The 23,886-nt window shown below is 39.5% G+C and overlaps 1 protein-coding gene across 1 annotated transcript in view; it reads left to right on the forward strand.

Annotated features, from left to right (window-relative positions):
• The window catches only part of DLGAP2 (DLG associated protein 2), a 466,399-nt gene that overhangs the window by 101,919 nt on the left and 340,594 nt on the right, over window positions 1-23,886 (forward strand). The window contains exon 2 of the mRNA XM_075923576.2: window positions 2,942-2,974. The gene's annotated coding sequence lies outside the window, so the exon portion shown is untranslated. The remainder of the gene's footprint in view (window positions 1-2,941; window positions 2,975-23,886) is intronic.

Here is a 23,886-nt window from a genome sequence, read left to right on the forward strand (position 1 = left end):
AATCACAAGAGTGAAATGCCTTCAAGCTTCATGGAAAAGTGTTTTGACATCATAATAGAGGCTAAAATTAAATGTATACCCCAAATTAAAAAAAAAAAACAACAACCAAAAAACAGAAGAGGATCAAAAATGCCACCATGGATAAACAGAGCAAAACATGTGGTTAAAGGCTAAATGTCTAAAAATTGGAAATCATACATATTTTTTTGAGGAAAATAGAAATGAACATAAACTCTAGCAACTCAAGTGTAAAAGAATAATAAGGTATAAGTCTTTTACTAGTTGCTCAAGTTCTAGCAGCAAATATATGTTTGAGTACATCAGAAGCAGTCAGTGGATGATTGAGGTGCAAAAAAGATCACTCAAGGTAGAAAAGGATGTTGCAGAGAAGTTAAATTAATTCTTTAGTTTTTACTGCAGAAGATGTGATGGAGATTTACATCTGAGCCATTTTTTTAATGTGACAAATCTGAAGAACTGTCCTAGTTTGAGATTTGGTACAGGAGGTTTTGGATCAAATGGATCAAATTAAACACTAATACATTGTCATGACCAGATGGTATTCACCCAAGAGTTCTGAAGGAATTCAGATATGAAACTTCAGAACTGCTATCTGTGATATGTAACTTATACCTTAAATCAGCTTCTGTACTAGATGGTTGGGGGATAGTTAATGTGACTACAATTTTTAAGAAGACTTCAGAGACGATCCAAACAATTACAGGCCTGAAAGTCCAACTTTAGATCCAGGCAAATTGACTGAAACTGTAGTAAAAACAGAATTATCAGACATATAGAGGAAGAAAACTTGATGCAGAAGAGTCAACATGGCTTTTGTGAAGCATGGTTTCACTTTACATTCTATTGGAATTATTTGAATGGACTCAACAAACATGTTGACAAAGGTGATCCAGTGTATATAGTGTACTTGGACTTCAGAAAGGCTTTGACAAAGTCCCTCACCAAACGTCCTTAAGCAAAAGTAATCAGTCAAGGGATATAAGGGAAAGTTCTCTCACAAATCAGTAAGGGTATGTCTACACTACCCCGCTAGTTCGAACTAGAGGGGTAATGTAGGCATACCGCTCTTGCAAATGAAGCCCGGGATTTGAATTTCCCGGGCTTCATTTGCATAAGCCGGGCGCCGCCATTTTTAAATCCCGGCTAGTTCGAACCCCGTGCCGTGCGGCTACACGCGGCACGGAGTAGCTAGTTCGGATTAGGCTTCCTAATCCGAACTAGCTGTACTCCTCATTCCACGAGGAGTACAGCTAGTTCGGATTAGAAGCCTAATCCGAACTAGCTACTCCGTGCCGCGTGTAGCCGCGCTGCACGGGGTTCGAACTAGCCGGGATTTAAAAATGGCGGCGCCCGGCTTATGCAAATGAAGCCCGGGAAATTCAATTCCTGGGCTTCATTTGCAAGTGCAGTTTGCCTACATTACCCTCCTAGTTCGAATTAGGAGGGTAGTGTAGACATACCCTAACTTAGTAAAAGAGAGGGAACCGAGAGTAGGAAGATGTGGTCAGTCTTCAGAATAAACTAAGATAAAAAGCAGTGTCCCCCAGAGATCTGTACTGGAACCACTGCTGTTCAGCATTATCACAAAGGAGTGGTTCCCAATGTTTTTGAACATATTGACCCCTTTTTGATCTACTAAAATTTCATGGACCCCACTCCCTGGGGGAGAAAAAAAGAAAGGAAAAGTACAGAGAGATAAAGAAAAGGAAAGTAAGGATTGGGCCCACCGTGATGGGCTCAATCCTTATTTTTAAACTGTCCACGGACCCTCTGCAGTACCATTGAGGACCACCGGGTTGGGAACCACTGTCATAAATGATCTGGGAAAGGGGGTAAATAGTGAGTGGGCACAGTTTGCAGATAACACAAAATTTGTCATTAAGTCCAAAGCAGACTGCAGAGAATTAACAAAGGGATCTCAGAAAACTGGGTGACAGCAGAATGGCAGATAAAATTCATTGTTGATAAATGCAAAGTAATGCACATTTGAAAATATCCCAACTATACATACAAAATAATAGGGCCTCAATGTGCTGTTACCACTCAATAAAGAGATCTTGGTCTCATGGGTGATTTTCAGAGAACATCTGCTCAGTATACAACAGCAGTCAATGTTAAAAATCATTGAGAAAGGGTGATTATAGTAAAGTAGTAAATATAATAGTGTCACTATATAAATCCATAATATGGCTGCACTTTGGGCTCTACATGAAGCTCCTCAAGGTTATCAGATCCTCAAAAAAGTTCCATAAAAATGACAAAGGTGCAGAGAAGGGCAACAAAAATGATTAAAACTCAAGAACAGCTTTCATATGAGGAGACGTTAAAAAACTGTGACCATTCACCTTTGAAAAGAGATGAGCAAAGGGAGATGTCAATGGCATGGAGAAAGTGACTAAAAAAATATTGTTTACTCTTTCACAGAACACAAGACTCAGGGACCACCCAATGAAATTCATAGGTGGTGGGTATAAAACAAACAACCAGTTAAACTGAGGAACTTGTGGCCGCTGGATGTTGCTAAGACCAAAAGTATAACAGCATATAAAAAAATTAGGTACATTTATGGAGGATAAGTCAATCAATAATTATTAGCCAAGGTGATCAGTGATGTAACACTGTGGCCTGGGTATCCCTAAAGCCTCTGACTTCTAGGTGCTGGGACTAGATGACAGCTCATGGATCACTTGATAATTTCCCTGTCCTGTTCATTCCCTCTGAATCATGTGGCATGTGGCCACTGTCAGAAGAGAGGACACTGTGCTAAATGGACCATTGGTCTGACCCAGTATGTCTACTTCTCATTTCTGAACAGTTTGAGTACTGCTAGTTTGGGTTGCATTTATGTGATTTTGTACCTCTGGGCTCACTGATCTCAAATATGAGCAGAATTTAACTATCTTCCTTTTTTTCTTTTCAGAGTCACAGTGTACACTCTGTGGTGAGCCTGAAGGTGAGTGTGCTTCTATATTCTTTATCATTTTCAAAGCTGTTGGTACACAGGCTTGACTCAGCGATCTGTTTAATCTGTTACTTCATTTATATGGGAAACAGTAGACTGAACACGGTATTGGAAATGATGCTAACACAAGTAACACACACACTTTGCTGTGCTAGATACCGAAATGAATCAAATTAAACCAAGTAAAGCACAATACATGCTCCAGGCAGAAGGAAATTACCTTATAGGACAAATATTCCATTACAGTAAAATGGAATACTAGCTTTTTATTCAGTTTTTGAGTGTTTGCCAGTATAATTTGACATACGATACAATCATGAGACACTTGAAGACATCATTTTGGGGGAAAAAAGACATTGCATAAATATGAATGAAAATGAATTAATCTGTAAAGGGTCACATTTTCATGTTTACTGTAACTCAGAGTACTAAGAGAGGCTTTATTTTAACAGATGAAGTAAATAAATACTGCTTCTGAAACAAGGATAATTATGCAATAATATTAATGCAAATGTATGCACCAATGATTTTTTTCAGTGAAAGATAAACACACAGGTAAGACCAGGATTTACCTAACTAAGCAGTGAGGTGAACCTGAGGTTTTTACTTTTTGAAGGAGATAGTCCATTATTGGAGCAAAACCTGGCATTCTATTGCTCTTATTGTTATTAAAGAAAATTGTCTTCTAACACAGCCATCTGGAAACTATCTATCAAAAGCAATCCAAAATTACCGGCTATGACGGAGCCATTTTTAGTCATTTTACAAAACTCAAAAGCTTGCTTATGCTCTGTCATCTTAATTGTTCTTTACTTATATACTCAAAATAATTTCTAAAAAACAAAATAAATCTTTCTATATTTGTGCTAAGAGGAGGAGAAGCTAACAAATGCATTCAAAAGAACTAAAGATGGTATCTGACGTGATAAGTCTTGAGCCTTTGTGACTAATGAAACAATCCAGTTCATAAGAACATTTTTCATCTGCTTGCATTGATTTATTAACAGTTTTGAGAGGTTTGTTTTGATGTTTTCCATTCTTTTTACCAACACGCTACAGTACTAGTTGCAGTGCTTTTCTATGTTCTTTATATGGCCTACTTGTTTATAAAGGAAAAACATAAAACAGATGCTCAGTGGCCTTATGTGATACATTGACGAATTTACTATCTCATGGTAAATTTGTGTGTTGGATTAATTCTGTTATACATGCTAAAACTGATTTTTCCAGCTTTGCAAATTTAAATTCAGCAATTCATGTTCTTAAAAGCGAATGACAAGAGTTCAGACTTTTTTTAACAAAACCTTTCACTTTTGTGTTTTAAAAAAATCTAGAAAATGGTATGTGTGTATATATTGTTGGTGGAACTTGTATTACTTTGGTATTCATCTGATTATTCGGTCAAAAACAAACTTGGGAATTTCCTCTGGTGCACCAGAGTTTAGTACTGTAGTGCTGCTGCTATGCTAATTGCCAAATCTTAGCTACAGTTTTTAAAATATACGCTTGACTAGGCCCTGTCAGAAGTCCAGAGAGGCCCTGAGCCACTTCCTGCTTTTGAGGTCCCTAGCCATAATAAAAATTTAAAAAGATGACATTATTACATTACTAATTACATTACTACTAATAGTGATTTGTTTATATAATCAGCTGATGAGAGAGGACATGTTCATCATTGTCTAATCTTGTGCCCTCAGAACTGATATTTTTGAATTAATATATGAACATTTTAACTCCTCTAAGGCCTATGGTATCTGATCTTAAATGAATGGTACATTGGAACATTATCCATGGTCAATAATTTGGAATAACATTTGTTTCTTTAAATTATTCTTTAAAACCTTCCCTTCAGAAGTTTATCAGGACTACTTCCAAACACACACACAAACATACACACTCTTGTACTTCAGTAAGATTAAGGAATACATACATATTTACATATCCCCAGAGGTCATATTTTGATTAGATTTTTTTTTAATCTGAACATCCACATCCAGGGACAGGGAGTACGTGTTAATTTGCCAAGCTATGCACAATTGGCTTCAGAACTAGGGACAGAAGAAGTGCAATAACATACTAAGCTGTTGTAAACTCTGCCAGAGAAATAGAAGGATGAAGACTTTGATTAGAGCAAGAACAACCTACTCATAGTGTTTCATGTTACAGAACACACATCAGGGAGAAGATGTTTACTTAAGGGCTTGCCTTTATTACACTGAAAGTGAACAATGAAATTGGCCACAAACTTATTTTATACTTCTACATCTGGTGTTTATGGAAAAGATTGAGATGTGAGGAGGGATTGGGGAAAAAGAGAAGTAATATACAATATATTTGAGAGGAATGTTAGAGGCTGTGTATATGATCCTGGCCCTACTGTGGGATTCATGGTATCTCTCTACCTATTGGTTACAAGGGTCATAGGAATTGGTGTTCCGCATTCCCTCTTGGTCTCTACCTGTGCCATATAATAATGCACTTTGGAGTCTTATATTCTTAGCCTTAGTCTCCAGAAGGATATGATAGTTTAGACTGATTCAGATTATTGGGCTTAATGTGGGAGTAAATGGGTGGGGTTTAGTGGGCTGTAGATCAGTCTAGATAATCTGGTGATTATTCCATCTCAAAGATAACATAGCAGAAATAGAAGGGATGTAAAAACAGAAGATTAATACTTCAGGTGCATGGAGAAAAAAGTGTCATGAAAAGAAATTGAAAAGTCTAGGACCCTTTATTCTAAAGGAGACACAAATGAGGAAATGTAACAAGCGCAAAAGAATAAAAATTTTCAGTTATCAGTACTTATATCAAGTCAAGAGGATGATAAATGAATTACAAATTTAAAACTAATAAAAGGAAATACCATTTGCGTAATGCTCAATTGGCCTGTGGAACTCATTGCCACAGGATACATTTGAAAAGAATAGTTACAGAGGGTTTTAAAAGCACTGTATGCTTCTATGAATAGTGAGAATGTCCATGGCTACTTTAGAAAGGATTAAAGAAAAACAAATGTGTTAGGTACATAAATTCTTAGGCATTAGTGCATAATTGAATGACTTAGGAAAAACGTTGTATAAGCAGATTATCCCATAATTATCCATTTCCTCGCCCCTTTCTCTGAAGCATTTGGTACTGGCTGTAGTCAGAAGCAGGATAATGGCCTACAGACCTTTGGTTTGGTCTGGTTTGACAATTCCTATAATCTTGAGAATTTTGGTTTTTAATTAGATCATGTGGATCTCTGATAGTAACACTTTTGAGAGGAAAGGCAAAAATTTAGGACTTAAATTGCTTTTGAGGATCTGAGTCAGACCCATTGATATTTATTTAGTTAAATCAGTAGGAGTTAAGCCCAGATTAGGTTTCTTTCTCCCTCTGCACACTGTGTGTGAATTTGGACAAGACAGTTGAGCCTCAGTGGTGAGTCAGCTAATCAGGGTTAGTTGTCTTGTTTTCTTAATTTCACCATTAATTCAAGGGTGTCTCCTCAGAAAATATTATGGGGGTGCATGTGCAAAGTTGTATTAGCATACAGAAGCTTACATTTTATTGCATTATTTCTGCAAAATCAGAGAAAACGCTGCATGATTTTTTTTTAATTCATGTCAGAGAATAAACAATGTCTTTGAGCAGCTGTTCTGACCATGAACATTTCTAAGTAATTGGATAAATTTTAACAGTGAAAGGAGAGTTATTTGTGTTGCCACAGATTTACATTTAGAAACAAAGAACATACCTGGATTGTTGTATTTGTCTCAGGCCTGCTGACATGGGGTGGCAGGGAAGATGGCAACTGCTCTGGGTCCCAGTGACACAGTAGTGTCAGCGGCTAGAACCATGAACCTGGAAATCCAGTGTACTGGGCTATGCTGTCTGGGCAGTACTGAAGGATGAGTCTAGCTCCAGAACTGCCCTTCTGGGAATGTGGAGATGCCCCCGTCTCACCTTGCCAGTGTCCAGTAATTCTGCCCCCGATTCTTCTCTAAAGAGAAACAAAGTTATGTTAAAAACCACATTTTAGCAAAAAAAAAAAAAAAAAGGAGTTTCATGAAGGCTTGACGATAAATACCTTCACATTGTGGGGTCAAGTGTTGACCTGATCAAAAGCTTTTTCCTGGGAAGAAAAATATTCTAATTTCTATGTATTAATGTCTTTTAACCAGCCCACCTTGGGAAAAAACAATGAGAAATACTGATTTGTTAGGATTTTTTTAAAATGAAAGAAAATAAATTTTGAATGTTTGTAATCAAAATCAGCAATATTGTTGAGTTTTGGATAACTTGCCATACAATATCTAAAATATCTAGAACTGTCAGAACTACCCAGGAGCCTGAGATTTTTCCTAAGTGGCAATAGACATAACTTTGTATGTATAGTTTGGATCACATTTTGTAATGTGAATTTCTTTGCATTTATGAACACTGAATTTCATCTGACATTTTGTTGCTTATCTCCCAGTTTTGTAAGAGACCTTTGTTAGCTCTTCACATTCTGCTTTGGACTTAAATATCTTCAGTAATTTTGTATTGTCTGCAAAATTTGCTACCTCGCTATTTATTTATTTTTTTCAGAGTATGGATAAGTTAAACAGCACAGGTCCTAGTACAGACCCTTGGGAGACACCACTAATTACCTCTCCCTAGAGAGCTGTGTTTCTGGTTAAAATTAGTGTTTCTGAATAAATTTCCCTTGTTTTCCTTCTCAAAATTAGGGGCAATATTTAGTTCAGAAAGGATTTCTTAGTACACGTTGAACCTCCCAAATCCCAGACTCTCTGATCCGGTAACATCCGTGGTCTGCTAGGACCATGGATGTTGCTGGACGAAAGAACCCTGGAGGCTGGGAGCTCATGCTAGCCAGGAGTCCTGTGGGTGCTGGGGAGTGGGACCAGCAGTGGCTGGAGAGCCCAGCCCAGGGGAGTCCCAAACTTGGGTTTCCCTGCCTTGACTGAGAACGCCAGCAGCAGTGGGACTTGTGGTAGCCAGGGGCAGATGACCGTTTTGCGGTGCCCCGGGCAGCATAATTCTGCGGGGTCCCCCCTTTGCCACGGCATATGCACAGTGACGCCATGCGCATGCGCGGTGGTGCCACGGCGCATGCGCGGGGCTTTTTGAAGCGCGGGGCCCGGGGCGGCCGCCCCGTTCGCCCTGCCCTATATCCGCCCCTGGTGGTAGCTGCGGATCCCCAGCCCCAGCCAGGAAAACCTGGTGGCCAAGGATCCCAAGGCCTGACCAGGCCCCCTTCCCCCCCGCGGCGATAGTGGGACCAGCAGTGTCTGGGGAATCCCCTGCTCCAGCTGGGAATCCCCAGGGAAGTGTGGACAGGGAGTCCTGTCTGTAGCTGGAAACTCCAGGGAGTATTGACAGCCATGGGTCCAGTCCAGGGAGCACCAACAGCATGTGGCCAGGAACCCAGTCTCCTGGGAGCTCCACAGCCCACAGAATAGCTCAGGAGCAGGGTTGGCAGCCAGCAGAGGAACACTGATCTTCCCTTGTCCAGCAAACTCCCTGGTTTGGGATCGCTCAGGTTCCAAGGGTGCTGGACCAGGGAGGTGTAACCTGTGTTGCAAATACTGTTCACGCTATAGATAATGATATATTGGCATGTATATATGATGATTCTGTCGTATTTGTATTCCTCCTACTTAAAATAAAATTAACAAGTAATAGGAAATCAAAAAGGTTTTGTTAGAGATTTTTGCCATCAGATTAATAAAATATTAACAAAAAATGCTGACAATTTGGATTAACCGACTCAACTGTATTTTCATCAGCTATATGCTTTGCCCTCACTGGGTATTCAGGAATCACTGAAACAGAATAGACATCTGGGGGTTCTGCATGTTTTTCTGTATCTTTAATTTTAATGCATCTTGACATGATTCTTAAATACCTTCTGATAGCAACAAATTAGCATGTTTTCCACATTATTCATCAAGCCTTGTTTTTTCTATGTGCATCCTTTTGTTTTGTGTTTGGACATGTTGTGAGAAGATGAATTGCACTGCTTCCTGTCACTTTCTTCTGTAATATATGTTTCTCATGAGACAGTTTATGGAGTCTGCTATGGTTTTTAAGCAGTGCTGTCTAATAAATTACAATAATTTTAATATTTTAAAATAGTGTTGAGCAACATGTTGGTATTGTATTGATATGATAGTTTTCAAAACTGCATTTGGGTACACAGAAGCAGTGATTTATTCAGACAGTCTGTCAGCTAATGGACTAGTTCATGAAAAAAGAACTCTTTGCAGCTGATTACATTAAAGTGCAGTCAAGAGCATTTCTCAAACTACTGTACCAATAGTGAAATCTCCCATTATTTGTATGTTATGCGTGAGTTGTTCTAAAATTTGGCAACTGTTTTCTGTACAATGGATCATTTGGTAATTAAACTAAGGATCTCAAAATATATGAAAATGTAGTACAGGTTGGACATGAGTGGTCCCGAAAAACAGAGTTTCCTGGATGAGGGGAGGTCAAGGCTCTCTACCCGGCTGTAGGCTCTGCTTGCTGGGTGGAGCTGTACTCCCTGCCGCCTGCTCCTGCCTCCATCTTCCCCACTATGCCAGGCCTGGCCAGGGCTGCACCTCCCTCCTGTGCCAGCCCCACCCAGTCCCACTGCCTCTAGCTTCAGCAGTGGCTGCAGCCTCCCCCAGTAACCGCTGCACGCCCAACTGACGCAAGCCCTGGCCAGGGCTGAGTCCCCACTGCCTGCCCCAGCTGGGACTGCTCTCCTGCACCGCGCCAGCCCTGACTGAGCCAGTGCTTCCCATAGCATCAGTGCTGGCTGAGGCTGCATTCCTGGCTGCTGATCCCACTACTTCCAGCCCTGGCTGGGGCTCTTGTTCTTGCCACCAGCCCTGGCCATGTGTGCTCTCCACAATGCTGGCCCCACCACCGGGCTGAGCTTCTGAACCTGGCCAGCCGGGGCTCTCTGGTCCAAAAAGATTCGTGCCGGACCACGGATGTTGCCAGACCAGACAGTCCTAGATTTTAGAGTTTCAGCCTGTAATATCATGTTTTCTGGCTGTGCTAAACAATATCAGGCCACAAATTTATTCTTACATGTCTGGGAGTATCTGGCGGATAAATGTATATGGTGCAAGTACTTCCATAGTAATTTCAATCCATACCCTGGGCTTCAGCTAGCTTTCTTCCTTACTCATTCTGGTCTGTTGCCAATTCTCTGCTGGGACTTTACTATCCTCCAGTCCCCTTGAATGAGAGTTAAAGGAGGGGAGGGTTGGCTCTCTGCTGTACCAACCACAGGAGCCGTGGCCTTCCCATCCTCCTTTACTGCTCCTTAAAAGAATACTTTCTTCAAGCCCTTTATCAATCAGATTATATGATCAGTATATTCCTTCCCTATGGAGTACTACTCTGGACAACCACTCTGCTTATATAATGAGTTGCAAAATCATAGCCTAAATCCCTTTCCATGTTTGCCACAGATAAGGTCCTCCTGCCTTGGACTCACTGTGGGGAAGATACGTCCTCCTACACCTTGGCCAATCTGATGATGAGAATAAACTTCCTTCCCAGCTCCCCAGGAAATGAATTATTAGTGCAATACCCACAGTGGATCCCAACAAAATCCAGTATTTCACCACTCACATTGTTGCTCCATCTGGTCCAAGTAAAAGAGAACTTTTTCCTAAATCAGCACGAATCTATATAGATCCCTTCTTTTCTGGTCACCTCGGGAGTGGGGAAACGAGTTAGCATTCACATGTTAACTGGACTGCCACTGCAACAGAAAGTCTTTCCAACAAGCCACAGAATATTACCCACAGATTTAATGTGCAGTTAGGTAACTTAAGGACCCAAATCAACCTAACGAGGAGGGTTTTGAACTAGATTTGAAGAGGGACAGTGACCAAAGCCCACAATTAACTCAAAAACATGTAGACCTGAAATTTGGGGGAAACATGGGCTGTAATAGCAGGAAGAAACAAGATAGAATTGATGATGGGTATCCAATTTTTATACCAATGCAAGAAGTATGGGAAATAAGCAAGAAGAACTTGAAATACTATTCAATAAACAAAACTATGACATAGTTGGCACCACAGACACTTGGCAGAATAATATGCATGACTGAATATTGGTATAGAATGATACAGCTTGCTCAGGAAGGACAGGCTGGGGAAAAAAAGGAGTCAATGTTGCCTTATATATTAAAAATATCTACACTTGTATTGAGGTTGAGATAGAAATAGGTTAATGACTTATTGAAAGTCACTATGTAAGGATGAAAGGAGTAAGACAACAAAGGTAATGTCATAGTAGAGGGTCTACCACAGACGACCTAACCAGGAACAAGAGGTGGATGAGGATTTCTTTAAACATCTAACAAAACCATCCAAAACACAAGACAGGGGCTATGCAGATATCTGTTGGGATTTAAAACACAGTAGGGCGCACATTATCCAAGAAGTTCTTGGAATGTATTGGAGCAGTTTTTCAAAGAAACAGTTGTGCAAAAGAGCAAACTATTCCACTGTATAGGAAAAATAGGAAGTACGGTAAAAAAAACCACTCTGGCTTAACTAGGAAATCTTCAATGATCTAAAAATCAAAGAAGCAGCATTCAAACGGTAGAAACTAGGTTACATTACAAGGATGAATATAAATAAATAACATAAGTATGTAGTGGCAGAATTAATAAAGCGAAGTTACAAAATGAACTCAAATTAGCTAGAGACATAAAGGGTAAACAAGAAAATGTTCTTCATATACAAATATATGGCAAGAAGGATACCAAGGATAGGGTAAGGTTGTTATTCAATAAAGAGGAAAAAACAATAACAGGAAATCTGGAAATGACAGAGGTGCTTAATGATGACTTTTTTTTCAGTTTTTGCCAAGAAAATGCCAGTGAAAATGGGATGGGATTAGAGCCTACAATAGGGAAATAACACATTAAAAATTGCTTAAACAAGTTGGATGTCTTCAAGTAACCAGAGCCAGATGAAATGCACCCTAGAATACTCAAAGAGATGATTTAGGAGATGTTTGAACTATTAGCTAATATCTATGAAAAGTCATGGAAGATTGGAGAGAACACTGGATAGAGGCAAATATAGCATCCATCTATAAAAAGGGCAATTCAGCAAATTACAGACTGTCAGCTGAACTACAGTACCATGAAAGATAATTGAGCAAATAGTTAAGGAATCCATTTGCAAACATCTGGAAGACAATAAAATGGTAGGTGACAGCATGGATTTGTCAAGAACAAATTCTATCAAACCAACCTTTCTTTCTTTCTTTGACAGAAATCAGACTTGGTTATGAGGGAAGCAGTAGATGTGGTTTGTCTAGTCTTCAGTAAGGCTTTAGATATAGTCTTTTGTGACCTTCTTATTAACAAACTACAAACTAAATAGAGCTACTATTGTGTAGGTGCAAAATAGGTTGAATAACCGTTCCCAGCGAGTAGTTATCAATAGTTTACCGTCATGCTAGTGGAATTCCATCCATCACATAAGTGGAATTCCACAGGTATCAGTTCCAGGTCCAGGTCCAGATCTGGTCAATATCTTCATCAACAATTTCAAAAATGGCATAGAGAGTACATTTATAAAGTTTTAGGATGATACAAAGCTGAGAGGAGTTGTAAGTGCTTTGGAGGATAGGATTATGAGTCAAAATGATGTGGACTAACTAGAGAAATGGTTTGAAGTAAACGGGATGAAATTCAGTAAGTTGAAATGCAAAGTATTCAATTGCACACATACGAAATGGGAAATGACTGCCTAGAAAGGATTACTGTGGAAAGGGATCTGTGGAGGCCACAGTGGACCACAAGATGAAAATGAGTCAACACTGTAACACTATTGAACCCCCCCCCCCATCATGTATTGGAGGGAAACATGAGAAACAATTCCTGTGCTCTGCCCTTTGATGAATAGGCCTCAACTGGAGTACTGTGTTCAGTCCCAGGCACCACATTTCAGGAACATAAACACATAAGAACGGCTGTACTGGGTCAGACCAAAGGTCCTTCTAGCCCAGTATCCTGTCTACCAACAGTGGCCAGCATCAGGTGCCCCAGAGAGGGTGGACCGAAGACAATGATTGAGCAATTTGTCTCCTGCCATCTCTCTCCAGCCTCTGAAAAACAGAGGCCAAGAACACCATTTTATCCCCTGGATAATAGCCTTTTATGGACCTAACCTCCATGAAATTATCTAGCTTCTCTTTAAACTCTATTATAGTCCTGGCCTTCACAGCCTCCTCTGGCAAGGAGTTCCACAGGTTGACTACACGCTGTGTGAAGAAGAACTTTCTTTTATTCATTTTAAAACTGCTACCCATTAATTTCATTTGGTGTCCTCTAGTTCTTCTATTTAGGGAACTAATAAGTAACCTTTCTTTATCGGCCCTCCCCACACCACTCATGATTTTATATACTTCTATCATATCCCCCCTCAGTCTCCTCTTTTCTAAACTGAAAAGTCCCAGTCGCTTTAACCTCTCCTCATATGGGACCCGTTCCAAACCCCTAATCATTTTAGTTGTCCTTTTCTGAACCCTTTCCAAAGCCAAAATATCTTTTTTGAGGTGAGGAGACCACATCTGTACACAGTATTCAAGATGTGGGCGTACCATAGATTTATACAGGGGCGGTAAGATATTCTGGGTCTTATTTTCTATCCCTTTCCTAATAATTCCTAGCAACCTATTTGCCTTTTTGACCGCCGCTGCACACTGCGTGGAAGTTTTCAGAGAACTGTCCACGATAACTCCCAAGATCCCTTTCCTGATTTGTCGTAGCCAAATTAGCCCCCATCATACTGTACATATAGTAGGGGTTATTTTTCCCAATGTGCATTACTTTACACTTATCTACATTAAATTTCATTTGCCATTTTGCTGCCCAATCACTGAGTTTGGTGAGATCTTGTTGGAGTCCCTCACAGTCTGCTTCTGTCTTGACTATCCTAAACAGTTTGGTATCATCCGCAAACTTTACTACCTCACTGCTTACCCCTTTCTCCAGATCATTTATGAATAAGTTGAAAAGGATTGGTCCCAGGACTGACCCTTGGGGTACACCACTAGTTACCCCTCTCCAATCTGAAAATTTACCATTTATTCCTACCCTTTGTTTCCTGTTTTTTAACCAGTTCGCAGTCCAAGAAAGGACCCTTCCTCTTAACCCATGGCCATGTAATTTACACAAGACCCTTTGGTGAGGAACCTTGTCAAAGGCTTTCTGAAAATCCAAGTATACTATATCTACTGGATCCCCCTTATCTGCATGCTTGTTAACCCCTTCAAAGAACTCTAATAGATTAGTAAGACAGGATTTCCCTTTATGGAAACCATGTTGACTTTTGTCCAACAAATTATGTTCTTCTACATGCTTCACAATTTTATTCTTTACTATTGTTTAGACTAATTTGCCCACTACTGAAGTTAGACTTACCGGTCTGTAATTGCCAGGATCGCCTCTAGAGCCCTTTTTAAATATTGGTGTCATGTTGGCTACCTTCCAGTCATTAGGTACGGAAGCCGATTTAAAGGATAGGTTACAAACCACAGATAATAGCTCAGCAATTTCCCATTTAAGTTCATTTAGAACCCTTGGATGAATGCCATCCGGTCCCGGAGATTTGTTAACATTAAGTTTTTCTATTTGTTCCAAAACCTCCTCTAATGACACTTCAATCCGGGACAGTTCCTCAGATTCATCACCCACAAAGGACAGTGCAGATTCGGGAATCTCCCCAACGTCCTCAGCCGTGAAGACTGAAGCAAAGAAATCATTTAGTTTCTCCGCAATGGCTTTATCGTCCTTGATTGCTCCTTTTATAGCTCAGTCATCTAGGGGACCCACAGGTTTTTCAGCAGGCTTCCTGCTTCTAATGTGCTTAAAAAACATTTTGTTATTTCTTTTTGAGTTTTTGGCTAGCTGTTCCTCAAAATCTTTTTTTGCTTTTCTTATTACATGTTTACACTTGATTTGACAGTGTTTAAGTTCCTTTCTATTTATCTCACTAGGATTAGACTTCCAATTCTTAAAAGATACCTTTTTGTCCCTCACTGCTTCTTTTACATGATGGTTGAGCCACGGTGACACTGTTTTAGGTCTCTTGCTATGTTTTTTAATTTGGGGTATACATTTAAGTTGGGCCTCTATTATGGTGTCTTTAAAAAGTTTCCATGCAGCTTTCAGGGATTTGGCTCTAGTCACTGTGCCTTTTAATTTCTGTTTAACTAACCTCCTCATTTTTGTGTAATTCCCCTTTTTGAAATTAAATGCCAGGGCGCTGGACTGCTGAGGTGTTCTTCCCACCACAGGAATGTTGAATGTTATTATATTATGGTCACTATTCCCAAGCTGACCTGTAACGGTTATTTCCTGGACCTGATCCTGCACTCCACTCAGGACTAAATTGAGAATTGCCTCTCCCCTTGTGGGTTCCTGCACTAGCTGCTCCAAGAAGCCGTCATTTAAGCCATTGAGAAATTTTATCTCCGCTTCTCTTCCTGAGGTGACATGTATCCAGTCAATATGGGGGTAATTAAAATCCCCCATTATTATAGAGTTCTCTATTTTGGTAGCCTCTCTAATCTCCCTCAGCATTTCAATGTCAGTATCGCTGTCCTGGTCAGGTGGTCGGTAATATATCCCTACTGCTAATTTCTTATTATTGGAGCATGGAATTACTGTCCATAGCGATTCTATGGAACGTGTTGATTCATTTAATATTTTTATTTCATTTGATTCTACATTATCTTTCACATATAGTGCCACTCCGCCACCCACCCGGCCTGCTCTATCCTTTCTATATATTTTATATCCCGGTATGATTGTGTCCTACAGATATTCCTCATTCCACCAGGTTTCAGTAATGCCTATTATGTCAATCTCCTCATTTAATATGAGGTACTCCAGTTCACCCATCTTATTAGTCAGACTCCTAGCATTTGTGTTGAAGCACTTTAAAAATTTGCCACTGCTTATTTGTCTGCCCTTTCCTGATGCATTGGATTCCTTAGAATGCGGTTGTTTGTCTGCTCTGGCCTATGGTTTGTCCTCTCCCCTCCTCTCTTTCTGACTACAGCTTAGAGAATATCTATCAATGGATTCTCCTCTAAGAGAAGTCTCCCTCCGATTTACGTGCATCTCCGCACCAATCGGCTTTCCCCCATCTCTTAGTTTAAAAACTGCTCTACGACCTTTTTAATGTTTAGTGCCAGCAGTCCGGTTCTACCCTGGTTTAGGTGGAGCCCATCCTTCCTGTATAGGCTCCCCCTCTCCCAGAAATGTCCCCAAATTAAGTGTCCCCAAAGTTATTTCAAATTAAGTGTAGACGTGCCCTATCAGGGATGATCTAGTTTGCAGATGATACCAAGTTGGGAGGGATTGCAACTAATTTGGAGGATAGGGTCATAATTCAAAATGACCTGGACAAATTGGAGAAATCGTCTGAGGTAAATAGGATGAAGTTTAATAAAGACAAATGCAAAGTGCTCCACTTAGGAAGGAACAATCAGTTCATACATACAGAATGGGAAGCGACTGTCTGGGAAGGAGTATGGCAGAAAGGGATCTAGGAGTTATAGTGGACCACAAGTTGAATATGAGTCAGCAGTGTGATGCTGTTGCAAAGAAAGCAAACATGATTCTGGGATGCATTAACAGGTGTGTTGTGAGCAAGACACGAGAAGTCATTCTTCCGCTCTACTCTGCACTGGTTAGGCCTCAATTGGAGTATTGTGTCCAGTTCTGGGCACCGCATTTCAAGAAAGATGTGGAGAAATTGGAGAGGGTCCAGAGAAGAGCAACAAGAATGATTAAAGGTCTAGAGAACATGACCTATGAGGGAAGGCTGAAGGAATTGGGTTTGTTTAGTTCAGAAAAGAGAAGATTGAGGGCGGACATGATAGCAGTTTTCAGATACCTAAAAGGGTGTCATAAGGAGGAGGGAGAAAACTTGTTCATCTTGGCCTCTGGGGACAGAACAAGAAGCAATGGGCTTAAACTGCAGCAAGGGAGGTTTAGGTTGGACATTAGGAAAAAGTTCCTATCTGTCAGGATAGTTAAACACTGGAATAAATTGCCTAGGGAAGTTGTGGAATCTCCATCTCTGGAGATATTTAAGAGTAGGTTAGATAAATGTCTATCAGGGATGGTCTAGACAGTATTTGGTCCTGCCATGAGGGCAGGAGACTGGACTCGATGATCTCTTGAGGTCCCTTCCAGTCCTAGTATTCTATGATTCTAGACCAGTGTTTCTGAAAGTTTTCTGCGGAATCACTTTGAGAAACACATTAACTGGCCACCCCAGTTTGTTTATTTACTGGCACTGCGGCTCCCATTGGCTCCATTTCGCTCTTTGCAGCCAAGCAGAGCAGCGGGAAGTGGTGGCCTGGCCCACACCACTTTCCGTGGCTCCCTTTGGCTGCAAAGGGTGAAACAGAGCAAATGGGAGCCGCGAGACTTCGTGGCCGTGGTGCTGGTAAATAAACAAAGCGGTGTGGCCAGTTAATGTGTTTCTCAAAGTGATTCTGCGGAACACGTTCAGAAACACTGATCTAGATGTCCTACTATGAATGTAGAAGATTGAACCTGATGGTTTCTCAAGGTCCCTTTGAGTAATTCTATGAACTTTAGGTTCACAAAATCTCTCTTTACCTTTACATGTCACTTGTGTTAAAGAGAAATTCAATTCATTACTGTTCAGATAATTTGTCAAAATACATAAAATCCCACATCCCTGGGCTTCATTTCCTTAACTCCTGGTTCACTTTACTGGTTTGTGCAGAGACAAACCAAATGAATTTCTTCAAATAAAATGTAATCCCAGCCATAAAGAGCGAGGTCTTTCCATTCATTTTACATGACTCTGGTTAAAATAAATGTACATCCAACCTGCTCTTCTTTGCAATCAGTGGCAAAACCCTGTTTCATTTCAGAACTGGAGAGTCAGTCTCAAAGGCCTGCATTCTGCAAACACTTAAGGATGTGTGTAACATTTATAAGGTGAATATGCCTACGGACAATAATAGGCCTGTTCATCTGAGTAAAGTTGCACACATTTTTTAGTTCTATTCATGACAATAGGACTATCCACGTGAATAGAAGTTACATTTACATTTAAGAATTTGCAGGATCAGAACCATTCTAACAAGGTCAATACCTCCAAGATGTTGGTAGCTAAAAGCAACATTGATTTCAGGATAATTTCTGTGGTCAATTGGTTGCTGATATTCTGTTCTTTGTTACATTCAAGTTTATTTTAAAACGTGACAGTACTATACAACCGGAGGGCTTTTGGAAGATTTCAGATTTCCTTTTTATATGTCAACTTTTACTTCAGCATTTTGTTGAAACATCTTAGCAGAGTTAAGGTTGTTCTTTGAATATGCAGTGTAGTATCTTATTTATTATTTATTTAAAACAGTATGAATAGTCTGTGTGTTTGTTTGAAGATTATATGCTTTTCCCCTAACTGCTCATTCCAGTACATTTTAGTGCTCAAGGTTATCTTTTTTTGAATGGTAATATTTCTTGGAATATGTAGAGCAGCTACTTTTAAGCCTTTAAGTTATACAGCAGCACCGCGTGAATTTTCCAATAGTGTTGTTACTTTGTATATCTTCTGTATCCTAGTTCAGCCTTTGATTGATGAAAAAAAGTGTATGATTCTACTAAAATATACCCATCTTCTGTGATAGAAGCCAACTGGAATAGGAGCAGTGGTTCTCAACCTAGCACCCAGTTGAAGCCTATGCGACATCCTCAGAGCCACACACACACGTGTGTGTGTATAGATATAGATATAGATATAGATATAGATATAGATATAGATACTGTGTGTATTATGCAGCTCTTATATAGAGATTTGCATATGCGGTCCATGGTGCTAAATAGGTTGGGTAGGTGCTTCTATGTTACTGGAAAATACTGTGTTACTGGAGAATACCCCTCCCCCTTATGCTAACCAGTTAAACTAGCTTTTCAGGCAGAATTCTTCAAGAGTGAAGTGCAAAGCTGTTCTTTTGTCCCTTGATATTCCAAAGAGTATCAGATGAATTGTTTCCAAACAACTTAGGACTCTCAATGCAGGTGGGGAGGAAATCACAAAAGGCAGAGAGGTTTTAAAAATTTGATTACACTCTAAAGCAAAGGAAATCTCACTCCCTATACACACTTATCTTTCACAGTCAGGTATTCCTTTCGAAGAGCACACAAATTGTTTAGGGTTATCATTGATAGGAACATTACTCTTCCATTAAATGTAATGATGTTTTGAACATTTTTTATTTGAATGAGGGGTCATGGACCTGAGAAGTTTGAGAAACACTGGACTAAGCAAAGGAATCCTGTATCCTGCAGCCAAACCACACATGAATTGCAATGACATTTTCATTCAGAAATAATGCTCTATTCTCCTAGTGCCTGATCCCACAAATTTTAGATAAGTTCATTCACTTCCATGATCCAATAAAATTCTGCACTTTCACCATTTGTAGAACTATTATTGATATTGATCAAAGTAAGTAGAGATGGAATTCAGAACGTGCAAAAGAATTTTAAAGTGAATATCATCAAGCAGAATTATCTTGATTTATATACTTTCTGATTCTTTTCCATCAGCTTTCCCCTCCTCTTCAGACATGAGATTATAGTTGAAACATCTAGTGAAATGTTAGGGCCTGCATTTGTCTATGATAAGCTGTGATTGGCTATATGGCTAGAACCTTATTTATTTTATAACTGACTGTCTATTATTACAAGCTGTATGATAGAAAGAACTGTTAATGGAAAAGATATTGCACAGGTGCATCATATTCATACTCTTTAGTGCTCCATTTATAGAATTTAGAGCATTTTTGCTTGACTGAAAAAAGTTATTATGTGGTTCCATTTTTAACTTGGCTTCTGGATCTAATATGCTCCTTTTAAAAATAGAAGATAATTTCTAACTGCTAGCTGAGATTTGAGAGTGAGCGTGGATTCTTTCTTGCATACACATTCTCCCCTGAAAGATAAAAGATTCTGCAGGCCAAATTCTATTCCCATGTAACCTTGTAAAAAGCAAGTATTTTTTCCTCAGTGTCACTTTTACAAATACACTGCTTTCGCTGTGTTTCTAGAGGAGTAACTGTTAGATGATAAAGTATTTTGTTGATGGTACATAATGGAATGTAGTCCAGCACCTTTTTTCTTAACTTAATAAATTCTTCAGTAATAACTGTAAAATATATTTTGTCACAGATATGACTTAAATACATAAATGGAGCAGATGGGTTGACTAAGATATGGAGAATCATTTTTACTTTTGAGAGTGGTCCCTTTCTTTAAATTACAATGAAACCTTTTATTATATTTAAAATGAATGCTGTATTATGGTATTAGAGCACTGTGGATTCAGGTCTGGTGGCTACACTTTCAAGCTTTACACAGTGAAAATTGCATCTGATACTTGTTCTAGAGTTAGTGTGTAGAAATACATGAAGACCAAGGGTTGTTACCATGCATATTTTCACAAGTACAAGTCCAGTCTGTTTTACAGGTTTTATTAAAGATATGATTACCCAAATATATAGATATTCTATATAGACCTATCCACAAGTTAGAAATATAGTTATACTCACACATTTAACAATAATGCTTGAATCTGATGGGTCCCTCATGATTTGAGCATCAATAGGGTGAAGCTTCCTGCCGAAGTTTACCATAGAGAGCTCAATTTCCCATTCTGAGACTCCCTTTTTTACAATGTGATTCTGTATATGCCTAAACTCTGTGCATGTCCATAAAAGTGTCTGCCCTCTTTTCTCTTATTGCTTTGTGTATCTTGGAAACTTAAGGGACCCCAATTTTCTCTAGGGTGCATAAGTTCCCTTTATTCCCATTAGCATTAGTAAGACTCGGCCATTATCCTGTGGTTGAGTAACATGTCAGATATGGCATACCTTTACAGTATTTTTATGATCTATTAATCTTCTGGGTAATTTTCCACAATATTATCACTTGGTACCTCTTCTCCCATAATCTGAGAGTATTAGGTTATTTTCCAGTCACTTACATCATTTTTTGTCTCCAAGGCCTAAAACTAAGCTAAACTCTTGCAGGCCTCAGCGTACGGGTACCTGTCTAATACATGATTGATCAATATTCATAAGAATCTTATACTTTTATAATCCTATAAATTAACTCTAATTAATGCACAATAAATATATGCAGTATAACATGATTAATCAAACACCACACAATAAATGGACAATAAACTGAAATAATTGGCTGTAAGAAACATCCATTATTGCACTTAACGTTAATTTGTGTCATTGCAGTACAAACTTCTTTGCTTTCCAAGTTGTAGAAACCTTTGTACTGTAGTATTTAATGTTATATTTTCATTATACTGTTACATACCTGACAAAAGTTAAACTTGAATGTTCTTTGTTCATAGCAACTTCCAAAACCCCTAGGCTACGTCTAAATTGGCATGATTTTCCGGAAATGCTTTTAACGGAAAAGTTTTCCGTTAAAAGCATTTTCGGAACAGAGCATCTAGATTGGCACGGACGCTTTTCCTCAAAAGCACTTTTTTCGGAAAAGCGTCCGTGCCAATCTAGATGCGCTTTTCCGCAAAAATGCCCCGATCGCCATTTTTGCGATCGGGGCTTTTTTGCGCAAAACAAATCTGAGCTGTCTACACTGGCCCTTTTGCGCAAAAGCTTTGCGCAAAGGGGACTTTTGCCTGACCGGGAGCAGAATAGTATTTCCGCAAGAAGCACTGATTTCTTACATTAGGAAGTCAGTGCTTTTGCGGAAATTCAAGAGGCCAGTGTAGACAGCTGGCTAGTTTTTCCGGAAAAGCGGCTGATTTTCCGGAAAAACTGGCCAGTCAAGACACAGACCTAGTATTGCACCTTTTAAGTCTTATCAATAAAATATTAGATATTTTAAAACATTTTGAATGTCTGCATTTGTAAATCAGGTTCAGGTGTGAGTAGAGCACAATTGAACTTGTTTTTCAAATTATTGCTTTATCACTGATACAAAAGATGGCCTGCAGAGACCAGTGTTCAGGATTAGAAAGTGTATTAAGACTTAAGCCATACTTTGATATGTTTCAGGTAGAGTTCTCAAAACTAAAGCAACACAATCAAATTAATGATGTATGCTATTGTTGATCATTAACTGAACAAGGGCTTCTAAGTTTGTTTCATTTAGCCCTTTAGTGTGAGCTGTAGCCATTGAGATTTATCACTTTTACTTTTCCTTCAGTAATCATTAGATCATCTTATTGGCACGGAAGAAAACTAAAATACTTTGGTGTTGAAAAAAAACATGTATGTGACTTCCTTTTTTGGTTTTGGTATGGTTTTTTGGAGGAGTGTATTTGTTGGATTGAATTACAGACGTCTCCTTAGGGTTGTCCCCTGGTATGCTAATCATGTAACTGAGGTCCACCTTCCTGCTCTTGGGGGCTCCCCAACACCCAGTCCTGCTGGTATTCTTCAGACAGGCACAGAGTTAGGGTTACTGTTCCCTTCTCCTGCAGAGCAATACAGAAAAGGCTGATCTAGACTATGCTAAAGTGTAGAAAAGGGGATATGCAAATTCCCCAGGAATTTGCATATCTTCTTCCCATCTCACTCTCAAAAGCGGAACTTTCAAAAGTGAAAGTAGTCTGGACGCTTTTTTTCAGCAACACTCCCCTTTTTTCAAAAAGCTGCTTTTCCTCAAAAAATGAGGTTTATGCAGCTTTTCGAAAAAAGGGAAGGTTGCTGAAAAAACCCCATCCAGACTACTTTCACTTTCAAAAGTGGAGCTTTCAAAAATGAGATCTGAAGAAAATATGCAAAATCTGCAGGATTCCCGCAGAATTTGCATTTCCTCTTTTAACACTTTAGCGTAGTTTAGATGAGCCCAAACTGAACCAGTTCAGCTCCAGAAGAGCTCAGTGACAAGGGCCTAGCACCCCAGAAACTAACATCAAAAGGGACCAAATCCCCAAATAAATCTATCTTACTCTGTGTAACAGTTTTACACAGCGAAAGCTCATAAAGTCTGCACAATTTATCAGTGAAAGAGAGATAAGCACAATGTTGTACCACCACCCCCAAGGTAATAATTATTTACTCTAGGCTTGATAATAAACAAAAAAGTTTTTATTAAGTATAAAAAGTAAGATTTAAGTGGTTGCAAGTGAAAAAAGTCAGGTCAAAGTAAGTTACTAAATTAAAATGAATAGAAAATGCATATTTAAAAGCTTCAGAGGGGTAGCTGTAACAGGAAAAAATTAAAAACAACGAATAGTCTAGTAGCACCTTAAAGACTAACAAAATATGTAGATGGTATCATGAGCTTTTGTGGGCACAACCCACTTCTTCAGATGGGAGCTGCGGGAAGCGGTGGCCTGGCCCATGCTTCTTCCTGCACTTCCCTTTGACCAGGAAAGGTAAACCAAAGTCACGGAGAGCTGTGGGGCCCTGTGCCTACAGAGGCTCAGGTAAACAAACTGGTGGCCTAACGAGCCACATGTGGTCGGCACTCCAGAATGTCCCCCTCCTTTAGATACAGGGCATGACAAGGGTGATAAAGTGAGTCATAATCTGAGCTGGACAAAGAATATAAGCAGCCCTTGTTCTCAGTTCTGTGCTTAGTTCACACAACCAAGTTGAGTCACATGACACTAAGTGTATGCCTTGAGTAGAGGTCATCTTGATTGCTCAGCAGAGGAGCTAGCTCACCTATAAGAAGTGGCTGAAGGGAGCTTGTACTGATCAAGAATTATTTCTATTGCAAAAAAAGATCTCATCTGCTGAGAGCCACTACAATCAAAAGGATTAATCTTGTGGGTCTCAAGAGTTTCAAAGGCAATGTTGGGCTCCATGAATAAACCATTATTTTTAGGAAAAATCAC

The sequence above is a fragment of the Pelodiscus sinensis genome, chromosome 3 (assembly GCF_052426305.1).
Source record: "Pelodiscus sinensis isolate ZL-2025 chromosome 3, ASM5242630v1, whole genome shotgun sequence".
Taxonomy (NCBI): Eukaryota; Metazoa; Chordata; order Testudines; family Trionychidae; genus Pelodiscus; species Pelodiscus sinensis.